Genomic DNA, 18162 nt, shown 5'->3' with positions numbered 1-18162 from the left:
AGCTCATCTCTTGGCAGTAGTACTGTAGACTACTTTATCACTGCCCTCAACCCAGAGTCTCTCAGAGCGTTCAGCCCACAGGACACCCCTATCAGATCACAGCAAAATTTACTTGAACAGAGCTTTGCTCAATTATGAGGCATCAAAGCCAAAAGAGCTGAATAATATTAAGAAATGCTATAGATGGAAGAAGAGTAGTGTGGAAATCTACCAAAAAACAATTAGGCAAAAACAAATTCAATCCCTTCTAGACAATTTCCTGGACAAAAAAGTTTCACTGTAATAGACAACCTAAGAAAATGAACAACAATGACAAATGGTTTGCTGAAGAATGCAACAACCTAAGAAAGAAATTGATAAACCTATCCAACCAAAAACATAGAGACCCAGAAAACCTGAGCCTACGGCTTCACTATGGTGAATCACTAAAACAATACAGAAATACACTACGGAAAAAAATGGAACAGCACGTCAGAAATCAGCTCAATGTAATTGAAGAATCCATAGAATCTAACCACTACTGGGAAAATTGGAAAACTCTAATAAACAAACAACACGAATAAATCATTATCCAAAATGAAGATGTATGGATAAACAAATGCTCCAATTTTTTAAATTAAATCAAACAAATCAAATGTCACATGAAATGCTTACTTACAAGCCGTTAACCAACAGTGCAGTTCAAGAAGAGTTAAGAAAATATTTACCAAATAAACTAAAGTAAAAAATAAAATAAAAATATAATAAAAAGTAACACAATAAAATAACAATAACGAGGCTATATACAGGGGGTACCGTTACAGAGTCAGTGTGCGCGAGTACAGGTAAGTTGAGGTAATTTGTACATTTAGGTAAGGGTGACGTAACTATGCATAGATAATAAAGAGCGAGTAGCAGCAGTATACAAAACAAATTGATGTAATAGTCCGGTGGCCATTTGATTAATTAATCAGCAGTCTTATGGCTTGGGGGTAGAAGCTGTTAAGGAGCCTTTTGGTCCAAGACCTGACGCTCCGGTACCGCTTGCTGTGCGGTAACAGAGAAAACAGTCTATGACTTGGGTGACTGGAGTCTCTGACAATTTTATGGGCTCTCTTCTGGATGGCAGGAAGCTTGGCCCTAGTGACGTACTGGGCCGTACGCACTACCCTCTGTAGCGCCTTACGGTCAGATGGCGAGCAGTTGCCATACCATTCGGTGATGCAACCTGTCAGGATGCTCTCAATGGTGCAGCTGTAGAACTTTTTGAGGATCTGGGGACCCATGCCAAATCTTTTCAGTCTCTTGATGGGGAAAAGGTGTTGTCGTGCCCTCTTCACGACTGTCTTAGAGTCTTTGGACCATGATAGTTCATGGTGATGTGGACACCAAGGAACTCAAAACTCTCGACCCGCTCCACTACAGCCCCATTGATGTTAATGGGGACCTGTTCGGCCTGCCCTTTCCTGTAGTCCACGATCAGCTCCTTTGTCTTGCTCAAATTGAGGAAGAGTTTGTTGTCCTGGCACCACACTGCCAGATCTCTGACCTCCTCCCTGTAGGCTGTCTCATCAGTGTCGGTGATCAGGCCTACCACTGTTGTGTCGTCAGCTAACTTAACGATAGTGTTGGAGTCGTGTTTGGCCACGCAGTCGTGGGTGAACAGGGAGTACAGGAGGGGACTAAGTACACAACCCGGAAGGGCCCCAGTGTTGAGGATCAGCGTGGCAGATGTGTTGTTGCCTACCCTTACCACCTGGGGGCGGCCCATCAGGAAGTCCAGGATCCATTTGTAGAGGGAAGTGTTTAGTCCCAGGGTCCTTAGCTTAATGATAAGCTTCGTGGGCACTATGGTGATGAACACTGAGCTGTAGTCAATGAACAGCATTCTCACATAGGTGTTCCTCTTGTCCAGGTGGGAAAGGCAGAGTGGAGTGCGATTGAGATTGCGTCATCTGTGGATCTGTTGGGGCGGTATGCGAATTGGAGTGGGTCTAGGGTATCTGGGAGGATGATGTTGATGTGAGTCATGACCAGCCTTTAAAAGCATTTCATGGCTACCGACGTGAGTCCTACGGGGCGGTAATAATAACAAGTTGATGGAAAGAGGTGTTGGGGGAAAAACATACAACATTATAAAGTCCATCTACACAAACAAGTGTGTGGTTAAAATTAGCAAAAAACACACATTTCTTTCCACAGAGCTAGGGGGTGAGACAGGGATGCAGCTTAAGCCCCACCCCTCTTCAACATCTATATCAACAAATTGGCGAGGGCACTAGAACAATCTGCAGCACCCGGCCTCACACTATGAGAATCTGAAGTCAAATGTCTACTGTTTGCTGATGATCTGGTGCTTCTGTCCCCAACCAAGGTGAGCCTACAGCAGCACCTAGATCTCTGCACAGATTGTCAGACCTGGGCCCTAACAGTAAATCTCAGTAAGACAACAAATAATGGTGTTCCAAAAAATATCTAGTTCCCAGGACCACGAATACAAATTCCATCTAGACACCGTTGCCCTAGAGCACACAAACAACTATACATACCTCGGCCTAAACACCAGCGCCACAGATAACCTCCACAAAGCTGTGAACAATCTGAGAGACAAGGCAAGATGGGCCTTCTATGCCATCAAAAAGAACATCAAATTCACCATACCAGTTAGGATCTGGCTAAAAATTATTGAATCAGTTATAGAACCCATTGCCCTTTATGGTTGTGAGGTCTGGGGTCCACTCACCAACCAATAATTCACAAAATGGAACAAACACCAAATTGAGACTCTGCATGCAGAATTCTGAAAAAATATCCTCCGTGTACAACATAAAACACCAATTAATGCATGCAGAGCCGAATTAGGCCGATACCCGCTAATTATAAAATTCCCGAAAAGAGCTGTTAAATTCTACAATCACCTAAAAGGAAGCAATTCCCAAACCTTCCATAACAAAGCCATCACCGACAGAAAAACAAACCTGGAGAAGAGCCCCCTAAGCAAGCTGATCGTGGGGCACTGTTCACAAACACAAACAGACCCCACAGAGACCAAGGACAGCAACACAATTTGACCCAACCAAATACCTGAGAAAACAAAAAGATAAACAGAGCAAACTAGAATGCTATTTGGCTATAAACAGAGAGTACACAGTGGCAGAATACCTGAGCACTGTGACTGACCCAAAATCAGTCCGGAAATCTTTGACTATGTACAGATTCAAATTAGCATAGCCTTGCTATTGAGAAAGTCCGCCGAAGGCAGACCTGGCTCTCAAGAGAAGACAGGCTATGAGCACACTGCCCACAAAATGGGTGGAAACTGAGCTGCACTTCCTAACCGCCTGCCAAATGAATGACCATCCACAGTGTGCAATCACAGCAGCAAGATTTGTGACCAGTTGCCACAAGAAAAGGGCAACCAGTATAATAAACACCATTGTAAAAACAACATATTTATGTTGATTTATTTTCCCTTTCATACTTTAACTATTTGTACATCATGACAACATTGAATGTGTGTATATACATATATATATATATATATATATATATATACTGTATATACATATACAGTGGGGCAAAAAAGTATTTAGTCACCCACCAATTGTGCAAGTTCTCCCACTTAAAAAGATGAGAGAGGCCTGTAATTTTCATCATAGGTACTTCAACTATGACAGACGAAATGAGAAAAGAAAATCCAGAAAATCACATTGTAGGATTTTTTATGAATTTATTTGCAAATTATGGTGGAAAATAAGTATTTGATCACCTACAAACAAGCATGATTTCTGGCTCTCACAGACCTGTAACTTCTTCTTTAAGAGGCTCCTCTGTCCTCCACTCGTTACCTGTATTAATGGCACCTGTTTGAACTTGTTATCAGTATAAAAGACACCTGCCCACAACCTCAAACAGTCACACTCCAAACTCCACTATGGCCAAGACCAAAGAGCTGTCAAAGGACACCAGAAGCAAAATTGTAGACCTGCACCAGGCTGAGAAGACTGATTCTGCAATAGGTAAGCAGCATGGTTTGAAGAAATCAACTGTGGGAGCAATTATTAGGAAATGGAAGACATACAAGACCACTGGTAATCTCCCTCGATCTGGGGCTCCACGCAAGACCTCACCCCATGGGGTAAAAATGATCACAAGAACGGTGAGCAAAAATCCCAGAACCACACGGGGGGACCTAGTGAATGACCTGCAGAGAGCTGGGACCAAAGTAACAAAGCCTACCAGTAACACAGTATGCCGCCAGGGACTCAAATCCTGCAGTGCCAGACGTGTCCCCCTGCTTAAGCCAGTACATGTCCAGGCCGGTCTGAAGTTTGCTAGAGAGCATTTGGATGATCCAGAAGAAGATTGGGAGAATGTCATATGGTCAGATGAAACCAAAATATTACTTTTTGGTAAAAACTCAACTCGTCGTGTTTGGAGGACAAAGAATGCTGAGTTGCATCCAAAGAACACCATACCTACTGTGAAGCATGGGGGTGGAAACATCATGCTTTGGGGCTGTTTTTCTGCAAAGGGACCAGGACGACTGATCCGTGTAAAGGAAAGAATGAATGGGACCATGTATCGTGAGATTTTGAGTGAAAACTTCCTTCCATCAGCAAGGGCATTGAAGATGAAACGTGGCTGGGTCTTTCAGCATGAAATGATCCCAAACACACCGCCCGGGCAACGAAGGAGTGGCTTCGTAAGAAGCATTTCAAGGTCCTGGAGTGGCCTAGCCAGTCTCCAGATCTCAACCCCATAGAAAATCTTTGAAAGTCCGTGTTGCCCGGCAACAGCCCCAAAACATCACTGCTCTAGAGAAGATCTGCATGGAGGAATGGGCCAAAATACCAGCAACAGTGTGTGAAAACTGTGTGAAGACTTACAGAAAACGTAAGACCTCTGTCATTGACAACAAAGGGTATAAAACAAAGTATTTAGATAAACTTTTGTTATTGACCAAATACTTATTTTCCACCATAATTTGCAAATAAATTCATTAAAAATCCTACAATGTGATTTTCTGGATTTTTTTTTCTCATTTTGTCTGTCATAGTTGAAGTGTACCTATGATGAAAATTACAGGCCTCTCTCATCTTTTTAAGTGGGAGAACTTGCACAATTGGTGGCTGACTAAATACTTTTTTGCCCCACTGTGTATATATATATATATATATATATCTACACATACACATAATATTACATTTCAAATGTCTTTATTCTTTTGAAACTTAAATGTAATGTTTACTGTTCATATTTTATTGTTTATTTCACTTGCTTTGGCAATGTAAACATACGTTTCCCATGCCAATAAAGCCCTTAAATTGAAAAATGTAATTGCATTGAGAGAGAAAGAGGGGGGTATGGGACAGAAGCGACACCTCAAGGTGTAAGTTTGAGGATGTCTTGTCGGGATGACAGAAACAAACACACACTGTTGTTGTACACATGGTCGGACCATCTGCCCTGTCAGGACATGACTGAAAGCCATCTTTTACGTAGAAACGTGTCTGGCATTTCAACGCCACCAGCAGCTGGGCCCTGGGTGAAGCCTGGTTAGGGCTAACTGGTCCTATAATTAGCTGAATGCTGCAAGAACTAGTTCAGACTCATGCTAACTGTGCTGAAACGCTTTTTCATTTACAGACATCAAAACTATGAAATAACACATGGATTTATGTATTAATTAAGTAAAAAAAGAGTTAAATCAAAATATATTTTATATTTGAGATTCTACAAAGTAGAAACCATTTGCCTCGATGACAGCTTTGCACACTCTTGGCATTCTCTCAACCAGCTTCATGGGGTAGTCACCTGGAATGCTTTTCAATTAAAACGTGTGCCTTGTGGAATTTCTTTCCATCTCAATGCGTTTGAGCAAATCAGTTGTATTGTGACAAGGTAAGGGTGGTATACAGAAGATAGCCCAATTTAGTAAAAGAATACAGGGATCCTACCTCAAACCCTGTGGCAATACCTCAGGACACAGATGCTCTGTTATTGTCACAGAGACACAAAATACAGTACCTGACCAAAAGTATGTTGGCACCTGCTCGTCAAAATCATTCCAAAATCATGGGCATTAATATGGAGTTGGTCCCTCGTTTGCTGCTATAACAGCCTCCACTCTTCTGGGAAAGCTTTCTACTAGATGTTGGAACATCGCTGCAGGGACTTGCTTCCATTCAGCCACAAGAGCATTCATGAGGTTGGGCACTGATGTTAGGCGATTAGACCTGGCTCTCGGTCGCAATTCCAATTCATCCCAAAGGTGTTCGATGGGCTTGAGGTCAAGGCTCTGTGCTGGACAGTCAAGTTCTTCCACCGATCTCGCCAAAACCTTTCTGTATGGACCTCGCTTTGTGAACGGGGGCATTGTCATGCTGAAACAGGAAAGGGCCTTTACCAAACTGTTGCCACAAAGTTGGAAGCAAAGAATCATCTACATTGTCATTGTATGCTGTACAGTTAAGATTTCCATTCACTGGAACTAAGGGACCTAGCCCGAACCATGAAAAACAGCCCCAGACCATTATTCCTCTACCACCAAACTTTACAGTTGGCACTATGCATTGGGGTACATAGCATTCACATGGCATCCGCCAAATCCAGATTCGTCCGTCGGGCTGCCAGATGGTGAAGCGCGATTCACGTTTCCATGCTCCAGAGTCCAATGGTTGTGAGCTTTACACAACTCCAGCTGACTCTTGGCATTGCGTATGGTGATCTTAGACTTGTGTGTGGCTGCTCGGCCATGGAAAACCATTTCATCAAGCTCCCGATGAACATTTCTTGTGCTGAGGTTGAGTGTTTACGCGGAATGATTTGTACTCGCAACGAGCTTCAGCAGTCGCCAATCCTGTTCTATGAGCTTGTGTGGCCTACCACTTCGCGGCTGAGCCGCTGTTGCTCCTAGAAGTTTACACTTCACAATAACAGCACTTACAGTTGACCAGTGCAGCACCAGCAGGGAAGAAGTTTGACGAACTGACTTCTTGGAAAGGTGGCATCCTATTTTGGCGCTACGTTGAAAGTCACGGAGGTCTTCAGTATGACCATTCTACTGCCAATGTTTGTCTATGGAGATTGCATGTCAGTACGCTCAATTTTGTACACCTGTCAGAAACGGGTGTGTCTGAAATCCACTATTCACTAATCCACTATTTTGAAGGGTCCACATACTTTTGTAAAAACAGTAACCAGTCAAAAGTTTCAACACACCTACTCATTCATGAGTTTCTTTATTTTTAACTTTTTTTTTTCTACATTGTTGAATAATAGTGAAGACATCAATACTATGAAATAACACATATGGAATCATGTTGTAACCAAAAAAGTGTTAAACAAATCAAAATATATTTTAGATTTTAGTAGCCACCCTTTGCCTTGATGACAGCTTTGCACTGTCTTGGCATTCTCTCAACCAGCTTCACCTGGAATGCTTTTCCTAACAGTCTTGGAGTTCACACATATGCTGAGCACTTGTTGGCTGCTTTTCCATTCACTCTGTGGTCCAACTCATCCCAAACCATCTCAATTGGGTTGAGGTCGGGTGATTGTGGAGGCCAGGTCATCTGATGCAGCACTCCATCACTCTCCTTCTTGGTCAAATAGCCCTTACACAGCCTGGAGATGTGTTGGGTCATTTTCCTGTTGAAAAAAAAACGATAGTCGCACTAAGTGCAAACCAGATGGGATGGTGTATTGCTGCAGAATGCACTGACAGTGTCACCAGCAAATCACCATCACACCTCCTCCATGCTTCACGGTGGGGACCACACACGCAGAGATCATGCGTTCACCTACTCAGAGTCTCACAAAGACACTGGGGTTGGAACCAAAAATCTCAAAATTGGACTCATCAGACCAAAGGATAGATTTCCACTAGTCTAATGTCCTTTGCCCGTGTTTCTTGGTGTCCTTTAGTAGTGTTTTAGTAGTGTTTTTTGCCGCAAATCGACCATGAAGGCAGCATTCACGCAGTCTCCTCTGAACAGTTGATGTTGAGATGTGTCTGTTACTTGAACTTTGTGAGGCATTTTTATGGGCTGCAAATTTTGAGGCTGGTAACTTTAATGAACTTAAATCAAATCCAATTTTATTGCTCACATACAGTATATCACAAAAGTGAGTACACCGCATTTTTGTAAATATTTGAGTATATCTTTTCATGTGACAACACTGAAGAAATGACACTTTGCTACAATGTAAAGCAGTGAGTGTACAGCTTGTATAACAGTGTAAATTTGCTGTCCCCTCAAAATAACTCAACACACAGCCATTAATGTCTAAACCGCTGGTAACAAAAGTGAGTACACCCCTAAGTGAAAATGTCCAAATTGGGCCCAAAGTGTCAATATTTTGTGTGGCCACCATCATTTTCCAGCACTGCCTTAACCCTCTTAGGCATGGAGTTCACCAAAGCTTCACAGGTTGCCACTGGAATCCTCTTCCACTCCTCCATGATGACATCACGGAGCTAGTGGATGTTAGAGACCTTGCACTCCTCCACCTTCCGTTTGAGGATGCCCCACAGATGCTCAATGGGGTTGGGGTGAAGACACAGCCATTAATGTATAGACCACTGGCAACAAAAGTGAGTACACCCCTAAGGGAAAATGTCAAAATTGGACCCAATTAGCCATTTTCCCTCCCCGGTGTCATGTGACTCGTTAGTTTTACAAGTCTCAGGTGTGAATGGGGAGCAGGTGTGTTAAATTTGGTGTCATCGCTCTCACACTTCCTCATACTGACTGGTCACTGGAAGTTCAACATGGCACCTCATGGCAAAGAACTCTGAGGATCTGAAAAAAAAATTGTTGCTCTACATGAAGATGGCCTGGGCTATAAGAAGATTGCGTCAAGACCATGAAACTGAGCTGCAGCACGGTGGCCAAGACCATACAGCGGTTTAACTGGACAGGTTCCACTCAGAACAGGCCTCGCCATGGTCGACCAAAGAAGTTGAGTGCACATGCTCAGCGTTATATCCAGAGGTTGTCTTCGGGAAATAGATGTATGAGTGCTGCCAGCATTGCTGCAGAGGTTGAAGGGGTGAGAGGTCAGCCTGTCAGTGCTCAGACCATACGCCGTACACTGCATCAAATTGGTCTGCATGGCTGTCATCCCAGAAGGAAGCCTCTTCTAAAGATGATGCACAAGAAAGCCCGCAAACAGTTTGCTGAAGACAAGCAGACTAAAGACATGTATTACTGGAACCATGTCCTGTGGTCTGATGAGACCAAGATAAACTTATTTGGTTCAGATGGTGTCAAGCGTGTGTGGCGGCAACCAGGTGAGGAGTACAAAGACAAGTGTCTTAACTTTTCTTGAAACAAGTTCTTGAAATTGTCCGGATTGACTGACCTTCATGTCTTAAAGTAATGATGGACTGTCATTTCTCTTTGCTTATTTGAGATGTTATTGCCAAAATAGGGACTTGGTATTTTACCAAATAGGGCTATCTTCTGTATCCCACCCCTATCTTGACACAACAACTGACTGGCTCAAACACATTAAAATATATTTTGATTTGTTTAACCCTTTTTTGCTTACTACATAATTCCATGTGTTATTTCATAGTTTTGATGTCTTCACTATTATTCTACAATTTAGAAAATAATTTAAAAAAAATTAAAAACCTGGAATGAGTCGGTGTGTCCAAATTTTTGACTGGTAATGTATACAAAAACATACTCCAAATGACTCATATTTACAGCTGTGGCATGACCAGGCCATAACATATTTGTGGTAGTAGGTGTAGTAAGAAACTGTAAATAAACGTTTCACCACAGTCAGGAGCTTCATGAAATGGGTTTCCATGGCCGAGCAGCCACACACAAGCCTAAGATCACAATGCCAAGCGTCGGCGTGGTGTAAAGTTCGATCATTGGACTCATGATTTGGGAAGGAACACACCTGTCTATATAAGGTCCCACAGTTGACAGTGCATGTCAGAGAAAAAAACCAAGCCATGAGGTCAAAGGAATTGTCCGTCGAGCTCCGAGACACGATTGTGTCGAGGCAAAGATCTGGGAAAGTGTACCAAAAAATGTATCCAGCATTGTAGGTCCCCAGGAACACAGTGGCTTCGATCATAAATGGAAGTAGTTTGGAACCACCAAGACTCTTCCTAAAGCTGGCCGCCCAGCCAAACTGAGAAAATGGGGGAGAAGGGCCTTGAGAAGGGCCTTCGGCGGTCGACGTCACCGGCTTTCTAGCTGCCACCGATCCATGTTTCATTTTTCCTTTTGTTTTGTCTGTTTTACACACCTGGTCCCATCTCATGATTATGTTCCTAATTTAACCCTCTGGTTTCCCTTTCTGTTTTGTGCGTGATTGTCGTTCGTGTGTTGGAGTTCGTATCCTGTTTTGTATTTGTTTTATATTTGTTTTATAACGAGATTTTTGTTCCGTTCGCGGATGGAGTAAATACAGTGGTTTTACTCTTACCTGTGTCCTGCGCCTGACTCCTTCGCCATCCTCTAGATCAGGGGTGTCAAAGTCAAATGGACGGAGGGCCAAATAAAAAAATCAGCTACAAGACGAGGGCCGGACTGTTCGAATGTTCATTGAAAAATGTTTAAATGACGCATATAGTCTAGTGAACCTAATTGAACCTACTGAAAACCTAACAAATATATTACAATATGATCAGATAAATAAAGCAATATTTTCTTATGGCTCTGTCAGTAATCTTTAATTTTCAACAGACACAAAAGACAAATTTCCTTTATATAAATATCCCCATAACATGAACATTAAATGAAAGAAACCGGTATTCAAGGCACCATCAGTAGACTATATTTTCTATTTTAGCAAAAGTGGGCTAAATTTACTTCAAAGAAAAAACAATAATAGCAATTTTCTATCATCCACTCAACTGAAATATTTTTAAAATATAATTGGATTGAAATACAAAAAAATAAAGTGCAAAAATCTATTAATCAAAAACAACACTTTGTTTAAGGAGAAGTAACATGCAGTGAAAACAAATATTAAATTTTAACTTTTAAACTTGAACTGAGTAAAAACTCTAAATATGTGATTGCACAGTAATGTTCACTTGTTTGAGGTTGAGGGTGATACTTGGTGGTGTCCCATCTTTTCCACAAGTTCATCAATGTTCGGGGTAAGGCTCTGAGCTGAAGAAATCCTCAGAATTGAGTGGAGGTGTTCAGCAGTAAGTCGACTTCTGTGTGATGTTTTGTTCAGGTTCATCAAAGAAAACAGTTGTTCACACAGGTATGTGCTGCCAAACATAGACAACGTTTGAGCAGCCTGGATGCGCAGCTGGGGCATTGTGCCGGGGAGGAAACGGGCGAACTCCGCAGCACCCACTGCCGCATATTTTGCCCTCAGTGCATCATTGCATTGGAGGTCAATCAACTCCATTTGGAGGTTTGGTGGTGAGCTTTCCACGTCAACAGCAAATGGGTTACCGAGCAGTTCCAACCTGCTTTTTTGTGCTTCAAAGTCAGCAAATCGGCGTCGAAAGTCAGCGGCAAGCATACCTATTTTATCAGCCAACTGTGTGCTCGGGAACGCACTGGTAGAGAGCTTCTCTTTCATGATCTGGCAGCTGGGAAAGTGGCTCAAATTTTCTTTCCGCATCTGCGTCTCCCACAGAGTCAGTTTGGTTTTAAATGCCTTCACTGTACTGTACATATCAGAGATGACACGATCCCGACCCTGCAGCTGCAAGTTTATTGCATTCAGATGACTCGTAATGTCACACAGAAAAGCCATTTCACACAGAAACATTTCGTCTCGGAGTTGTGTTGTGTCTTTCCCTTTGCTGTCCAAGAACAGACAAATCTCCTCACGAAGCTCGAAACATCTTTGAAGCACCTTTCCCTGGCTTAGCCATCGCACCTCTGTGTGATAAGGCAAATCACCATGCTCCGTTTCTAACTCCGTCAGAAATGCCTTGAACTGGCGGTGATTCAAACCTTTGGCTCTGATAAAGTTAACTGTGCGCGTGATGATGCTCATTACATGCTCCATTTTCAAGGCTTTACCGCACAACGCTTCCTGGTGTATGATACAATGATAAGCTGTCAGCTCACCTGTCGCGTTTTCCTCTTGCATCTTTTCCCGTATCTTCGCCACCAGTCCGCTCCTGTGTCCACACATCGCAGGTGCTCCGTCGGTTGTTAAACCCACGAGTTTTTCCCAAGGCAGCTCCATCTCATTTACACATCTTGACACCTCTTCATACAAATCATGCCCCGTAGTTGTGCCATGCATAGGACGTAAAGCCAAAAACTCCTCTGTCACGCTTAGGTTGGAGTCCACTCCGCGGATGAAAATTGACAACTGGGCAATGTCAGAAATGTCGGTGCTCTCATCCACAGCCAAGGAATATGCAATAAAATCTTTTCCCTTTTTCACAAGCTGCTCTTTTAGATTGATGGACAACTGGTCTACTCTCTCGGCAATGGTGTTTCTGCTCAGACTCACATTTAAAAAGAGTTGCCTTTTTTCTGGGCAAACTTCGTCACAAACTTTAATCATGCAGTTTTTGATGAAATCCCCCTCCGTAAATGGCCGGGCTGATTTAGCGATCTCTTCTGCCAAAATAAAACTGGCCTTGACAGCAGCCTGGCCTTGTGATTTGGCTTTTTTGAACAGAGCCTGTCGAGATTTGAGGCCTCGTTTTAATTCCTCTGCCTTTTGTAGCCTTTGTTCCATGTCCATATTCTTGTTTTTGTCCGCGTGTTTCGTTTCATAATGTCGTCTCAGATTATACTCTTTCAGTACCGCCACACTTTCTCCACACAGAAGACACACAGGTTTTCCAGCTACCTTCGTGAACATATACTCCGACTCCCACCTTGTTTGAAACCCCCGGTTCTCAGTATCCACCTTCCGTTTTGCCATTTTTGATGGGTATCTGAAAGTTAATTTTACTGTGATGCTGACGACTGCTGTGCCAATAAATATTGAAATGAAGCAGCCTACTGCTCGGTGCGTCACCTTTGCATTGTGGGAAATGTAGTATTGGTGCGTGTAAAAGATCTGCGGGCTGCCGGCTTGCTGCGGGCCGGTTCTAATAATAAATCAAGATCATCCCAGGGGCCGTAAAAAACCTTCTTGCGGGCCGGATGTGGCCCGCGGGCCTTGACTCTGACATATGTGCTCTAGATAGACTCTGACACCGTCAAAGACAATATAGTACTCCAACAGAGATACAGACAGAGATCTACATATATATATCAGGATTTTGTGTATCCTTGGAAAGAATCAGAATTAATGTAACATTAGTTTTGAAAACATAGCTGTCCAAAAAAAGTGGTCTCTCGGCAGAAGACAAGTTGAGAAACGAGACAGGGCAAGTTAAGCTGCTTACACATTTTAGTACTGTATTAATACCTTTAAAACCCTCTCTTTATTTCCCAAACAGAAGTCAACAGAATGGCCTTTTTTTCTTAACACCAAACACTTTGTACATAGGCCAGGCCCTGTTACCTCATATCCCAAGGTTACCCTCCTCTTTACTCCCCCAGGTAAATATCGGGCATGCCAAAGTGACACACTGCATTATTCTGATATGGCACTGCAACAATATGGTGAACGGCACTACAAATCTCACTCCACACTGAATTATTCTGATATGGCACAGCAACAAGATAGTTATTCTAAGGGAAGGCACTGCAAACAATATGGTGAAAGGCACTACAAACTCACACTGGTGCTGCACACAATATGGGACCACCCTCGGCCTTGCTCTACTCTGCCAAGGACTCTACTGCTATGAGACAAAATAGTGAGGGGGAAAGACAGACAACATAGAGAGGGTGGGTTTTCACTTTTCTAGGGCCCTACAAGAACCATATCCCCAAAAATAAAATAGTAAACATTTGTCTGCCGTTATCCAGATCCGCACAGCTCCCTGTCCTGGAAGGAGCCCGGTCTGAGACTTTGCTTGGCGTTTCACCTCCTGTGCTGAACGAGAGGGAGAGCGACGGCAAGGAAACATGCCAACAATAGTGGCTTTCAGTGGCAAAACAACCCAGAGAGAGAAAGAGTAGTGTAAGGGTAAAGGGTAAAATCACATTCTTGTCAGAGCTAAAGTGCCTAGAGGTGTGTTGTTCAAATGTCTTGCCCGGATCACCGCTCAGCTCCACAGCCGCAGTTTGTCACCAGAGCAGCCTCCCACTTTCTCACTCGAATTCGCCAGTAAGACTTCTTGTCCCGCAGACTCTGGTCCATTGCGATCACAGCAAACACGCAAGACATGATCACTTGCATAGGGGAACGATCCCCACAAAGAGACATTCTCCACTCAACTCCCAGCACCGAATACCACAAAACACTGGGCTTTTAAAGGAAATAGCCAATCCCCAGCTACCTGTCTGATAGCTAACTCGCTGCAGGTGCGTCTGATCACACCAGCCCCACCACCTACTTATCTACCAATATATCTCATGACATATCTACTTTGGTTTAGATACAAGCATCATGAATCCTCTAACACAATAAATTCATTTGGGACCTAACTTGCTTGCCCCCTTTGTGGGCCCCTCAGATAGCATATGTTAGCATAATTGCAGGACATGTTATTTATTTATTTAACCTTTATTTAAATAGGAAAGTCAGTTAAGAACAAATTCTTATTTACAATGACAGTCTACACTGGCCATACCCGGACGACGCTGTACGGCCAATTGTACGCCGCCCTACGGGACTCCCAATCACGGCCGGCTGTGATACAGCCTGGAATCGAACCAGGGTGTCTGTAGAGAAACCTCAAGGACTGAGATGCAGTGCTTTTAGATTGCTGCGCCATTCGGGAGCCCTAACTTAAATCTGCAACATTTTTACTTTGCCTCTTGACAAAATCGTAGAACAGCATGATAAAACTGCACATTTTTGAAAGTCCAGTCTTGCATGAAATTATGACCTCTTCCTAAATATTTGGTCAAATTTCTTGAAACAAGGGTGTCTCAACTTACCCCTTTGGCTCAACTTACCCCACTCTCCCCTAATGGTGATACAAGAGTCAAGATTAAATATTCTGTCACTTGTTTTTTTTTGTTGGTGTTATACAGTATGTTGAAGTAGACCTTTCTCAGACAGCAGGCTGTTCTGACAACGTCTTCACAAGTCTCTGAATAGTTGTGACCACATCCTGCAAGAGGAACGCAGCCACCTGTTTCATCATCCTTTGTTCTTTCTAGGAGAACCACATTTCGTTTATGTCAACTGCTATTTGAAGAGCATAAAGTGCACCTTTGCTCAACGTACTTGTTGACTTTTAGGCCTTCCAAACCGGAAATACGACTTTGGAGTGAGATATTTATAATGTGGTTCATTGAAACATTAGAAAGCGCTCCCATATCTGGAGACTTTAACCATTTATGCGTCTCTTACATCAGAGGAAATAGAACCAAGGTTGCCAAACTAAAGTGAACACAATGCAACTCAAACCTGACCCTGTACACAGACATAGAAACCATTCAGCAGGGCTGTACAAATTGTGGTCGACTCTCAAGGTCAGCCACTAAACTCATTGAGGAAATAATCTTATTTGATTTTAACATTATCTAACGGATGCAGTAAATTGTTTAAGTAGGGAGCAACCTTTGGAGCCTTTTGAAATTCTTAAATATTTTCCCACAGGAGTGGGAGAGAGAGCGGTTGAGGGATTGTGCAACGCCATTGTGAGAAAACCATGCAGGGTAGGCTGCTGCTGTGTAAACGGTGGCTCAGAAATGTCAGGGTGTGGCCTTTTATAAGTCCTTACACCTCCATTCAATCCTGCCAGAGCTGTCACGCTTGAACTCTCTCCCATGCGCTTAATCCCCCCCTCCAAATGAAACAGTTACATGCCAGGCTTCTCCCTCTCATCGTGTGCTCACTCGATACTCGTTACCAGGCAGAGGGCCGGGCAGTGCCAGGGTTAATGCGGGCGCTCAATCAGTCAGCGCGATCTTCTAAATGATATAATAGCTAACTGGCGAATGCGATTGAAAGCCACAGGCCAGGTGGAGTTAGCGGTAATGGGTGAGATCCCGTGGGAGTCGGCTGCTAGTGGGCTGGGTGCCAGTAGACCCACACAGTTAGCAGGCTGATTCATGCCTTCAGCATCAGAGAGAGGAACGGAACTTCAGTCAGTACCAGCACAATGCAGACACGTCTCTTACAGCATCACTCAAATGGCCACCAGGTCTTAAGGTCTGAATATACTTGCGCAATATAAGCCGAGCCAGCTGCTGAGCCCACCTAGAGTTAGGTGTTAATTGCCTTGCTCAAGGGCACAACGGCAGTAGATTTCAGTGGAAATATCCATTTGAAAGTTTAAACAAGCAAGATAACTCAAACAACACCACAGTGAACACAATCAATTCAGTGTTTGATTTCTGTCCTTTACCGGAAGTACCATATCAACAAGAATGACTATGCTAAGCATCATACAGGCACCGTAGTATTGAAAGGAGAAAGTGGAGACACATCCTTTCCAATGGCCTTAGGTGAAGCCTTTGTTGAGGAAGATGTCCCAATGCAAAATAACAACCAGGGGCTGTATATATATCAAGCATCTCCCATATGAATAACATTAGCAATATGTATGCCCTGCCCACCTGAGGAATCTTTTTCAGCCATCTATCAAATCAAATTGTATTCGTCACATGCTCCATCTACAACAGGTGAGTAGCAGCAGTGTAAAAACAAAAGGAGGGTTCAATGTAAATAGACCTGGTGGCCATTTGATTAGTTGTTCAGCAGTCTTATGGCTTGGGGGTAGAAGCTGTTAATTAAGGAGCCTCTTAGCCTTAGTGCTCCGGTACAGCTTGCCGTGCGGTAGTAGAGAGAACAGTCTATGACGTGGGTGGCTGGAGTCTTTGACATTTTTAGGGCCTTCCTGTGACGCCACCTAGTATATAGCTTCCTAGGAAGCTTGGCACCACTGATGCACTAAGCAGTACGCACGAGGCGGTAATGCAACCGGTCAGGATTCTCTCGATGGTGTAGCTGTAGAAATGTTTGAGGATCTTGGGACCCATAAAAAATCTTTTCATTCTCCTGAGGGGGAAAAGGTGTTGTTTTGCCCTTTTTCACAACTGTCTTGGTGTGTTTGGACTATGATAGTTTGTTGGTGATGTGGACGCCAAGAAACTTCAAACTCTCGACCCGGAACACTTCAGTCCTGTTGATGTTAATGGGGGCCTGTTTGGCCCTCCTTTACCTATAGTCCATGATGTCTTGCTCACATTAAGATAAATGTTTTTGTCCTGGCACCACACAGCCAGGTCTCTGACCTCCTCCCTATAGGCTGTCTCATCGTTGTAAGTGATCAGGCCTACAATTGTTGTGTCGTCAGCAAACTTAATGATGGTGTTGGAGTTTTGCTTGGCCACGCAGTCATCAGTGAACAGGGAGGACAGGAGGGGACTAAGCACGCATCCCTGAGGGGCCCCAGTGTTGAGGATCAGGGTAGCAGATGTGTTGTTGCCTACCTTTAACACCTGGGTGTGGCCCGTCAGGAAGTCCACAATCCAGTTGCAGAGGGAGATGTTTAGTCACTATGGTGTTGAACGCTGAGCTGTAGTCAATGAACAGCATTCTCACATAGGTGTTCCTTTTGTCCAGGTGAGAAAGGGCAGTGTTGAGTGCAATTGAGATTGCTTCATCTGTGGATCTGTTGGGGTGGTATGCGAATTGGAGTGGCATGATGGTGTTGATGGGAGCCACGACCAGCCTTTCAAAGCATTTCATGGCTACCGACGTGAGTGCTACGGGGCGGTAATCATTTAGGCAGGTTACCTTCACTATCTTCGGCACAGGGACTATGGTGGTCTGCTTGAAATATGTAGGTGTTACAGACTCGGCCAGGGAGAGGTTGAAAATGTCTGTGAAGATACTTACCAGGTGGTCCGCTTATACTTTGAGTAAACGTCCTGGAATGTTGACCTGTTAAAAGGTCTTGCTCACATCGGCTACAGAGAGAGGGATCACAAGGTAGTCTGGAAAAGTTGGTGTTTTGCATGCATGCTTCAGTGTTTCTTGCCTCAAAGCAAGCATAAAAAGGCATTTAGCTTGTCTGGTGGGCTCGTGTCACTGGGCAGCTTGCGGCTGGGTTTCTTTTTGTTGTCCGTAATAGTTTCCAAGCCCTGCCACATCCGACGAGTGCCAGAGCCGGTGTAGTAGGATTCAATCTTAGTCCTGTATTTCCTG

The sequence above is a fragment of the Oncorhynchus clarkii genome, chromosome 7 (genome assembly GCF_045791955.1).
Source record: "Oncorhynchus clarkii lewisi isolate Uvic-CL-2024 chromosome 7, UVic_Ocla_1.0, whole genome shotgun sequence".
Classification (NCBI taxonomy): domain Eukaryota; kingdom Metazoa; phylum Chordata; class Actinopteri; order Salmoniformes; family Salmonidae; genus Oncorhynchus; species Oncorhynchus clarkii.
This window is presented reverse-complemented; position numbering follows the sequence as displayed.